This window comes from Penaeus chinensis, chromosome 11 (genome assembly GCF_019202785.1).
Source record: "Penaeus chinensis breed Huanghai No. 1 chromosome 11, ASM1920278v2, whole genome shotgun sequence".
NCBI lineage: Eukaryota > Metazoa > Arthropoda > Malacostraca > Decapoda > Penaeidae > Penaeus > Penaeus chinensis.
The window spans coordinates 25,401,503-25,404,002 of NC_061829.1; the positions used below are offsets into that span (position 1 = coordinate 25,401,503).

Consider the following 2,500-nt stretch of genomic DNA (forward strand, 5'->3'; position numbering starts at 1 on the left):
CCCCCCCCTCTCTCTCTCCCCCCCCTCTCTCTCTCTCTCCCCCCCCTCTCTCTCTCTCTCTCTCTCTCCCCCCCCCCCCCCCCCCTCTCTCTCTCTCTCTCTCTCTCTCTCTCTCTCTCTCTCTCTCTCTCTCTCTCTCTCTTTCTCTCTTTCTCTCTTTCTCTCTTTCTCTCTTTCTCTCTTTCTCTTTTTCTCTTTGTCTCAATCTGCTTTTCATAGATACTCACTTCTACTCAGCTATAAACTCACAATTTTACCATCCCATCCTCCAGCCAAACACTTTGCATATAGATTTGTAGATAAGTGCTTGTGCGTGGAGATGCCTGTGCACATATACATAGTATCGTCATTATTGTACTCGGCCGCACGCAGATTTAGTTATTCGTTTTGGTGTCGGCTTTGGTAGCATATGGGCTTTTGGTCGTGGGATTTTGGTCGCTATGATGGTTTAATTTTTCGTAATATACACAGCGATACGCTTTTCAGAGCTGAAAACGTAATTTTCGTGTCAACACCCTCCCCCCCACCATGTCTATCACCCCCTTCTTCGCCGTTGACGCTGTGTAAACGCCGTGGCACTGCCTCAGCGGGGAACTGCTTGCATTTGAGCGGCTGTCGCTTGCCGGGCGCGATCGTTTGCTGGCTGTGTCGGCTGCGGCGGCTCGGAATCGGCCGAGGGACGGACACGCTCTCGCCGGATGCAAGAATTTCCCCGAACACGCATGACGATATTGAAATACTCACCCTCGCCGAAATGTACAAAATGCTTTGATTTTTGGATGAGGGCACCGTGCTTGAAGTACATTGAAAAATACTTTTCTACGCATATTTTTATACTTACTGTTTTGTAAGGTCGAAGATCTGGCTTTTGTTAAAGCATTTTCCTGGTATATTCAATGTTTTATGCATATCTTTTATGCATGTTTTACGTGTGGGAACTCGGTTTCACACGTGCTGCATTTAGTTCGAAGAGTTAACTAACTGTATGTAGTAACATTTCCAGATAGGGAACAACCACTCTCGCTTGGCTATTAGGCAACCCTTCTACCTCACGTGGTTCGAACCTTTTTTGCTTTGGAATTTTTAAGGATCGCACGGTCAGGAAAGTCTTTGTAAATGCAAGGCCTACACGTATTGGCAGAAGATATCATAAAATTTAGCGTTAATTTTAGCACATGAAAATCCTTCTTTGTTTCAGATATGTCCAGAAGTAATAAAAAAGTTAGGAAGAAAATATTTTCAAGCTAGAAAATAGAGACGAGTTGCAGCTATGAAGGTTCAGCTCGCAACTCGCGTTTACTGCATATTATAATACCGCAAACCGGTTTGCATATCAGCAACACCTAAAGGTCTTATCTCTCGCCAGTGCTTCATGCCTAACGCACTACGAGCTGTTGCTGCATGCCACATGAGACACCTTAGCTGGGAAAGCGACATGAGTTTGGGTTCATGCTTCCCTGTCTTTTACGTGACTTCCTATTATGCCAAAAAAGGAATATATGCAGTCGATAACATTCTAGAGCACCTTTAAGGCAGTGTGAACAAGAGCTGAAAAACGAATTGGTGGGAAGTTTGTGTTAGAGAAGCTTGGTAATGGTTATGGACAGGATTACTAGTACTTTAACTCGTCTGTAGGAGATATGTGCAATGTAGATGATTAGGCTAGATGGATATGTGTATATTAAATCTTATTGACTGCAAATTATCTATTAACCTGAACCATAAACGAATCTGGAGAATCCAGAGGATAAAGAGAGCACCCTAAATGAAGTACAGTAGGAAGGAATGAGGGAAATAAGCACACACCTAGTTGTACTCCCCCTATCGTCGACGCTATAGCCTCCGTTGCGAGTCGATGGTGAAGAAAAACAAAACTAAAAGAAAAAAAAAAAAAACGATATTGGGTAGCGGCAGCGGACTTCCTGTTCGGATCCCAGGGGACTGAGGCCTACCGGGACGATTAGGGTCTGTTTAGAGAAGGTCAAGGTGTTCTGGTTGGGGTTTTACGAGAGGAGAATACAGGTAATCGCTCGGGCTGGTTGAGGGGTCCCTGCGTGTCTTCGGTTGAGTGGACGAGCGCGCTGGCTTGGATTTTGGTTGGTTCACGAGTACGATCGAGGCTGAAACCTGTGCCCGAAAGGAGAGGAGAAGGAATGATGGAGAAGGAGAGAAATGGAGGCATAAGGTGAAAGATTGGAAGAGAGAAGGAAGAGACACAAGAGAGATGAAAAAAAAAAAAAAACATAGAGGGAATAGTAAATTAGAACAAGCAAACGACAAAAATAGGGTAAATAAAAGAAAACAATGATGTAAAAGGAGATACAGCAAGGACAGGAAAAATGAAAGTGAATGTGAAACGATGGAAGAAGAAGGAGAGCAGAAAGAGAATAAATGAGAAAGAAAGAAATTTAGAAGATGGGAAAAAAACAAGGTAGAGAAACGATGAAGGTGGAGGAGAATATAATTAGAAAAGAGATAATAAGCAATAACATATGAGAAG

The 2,500-nt window shown here is 43.5% G+C and overlaps 1 protein-coding gene across 1 annotated transcript in view; it reads left to right on the forward strand.

The window, feature by feature from the left end:
• The window catches only part of LOC125030443, a 245,725-nt gene that overhangs the window by 175,209 nt on the left and 68,016 nt on the right, over positions 1 to 2,500 (forward strand). The gene's annotated exons all lie outside the window — the stretch shown is intronic.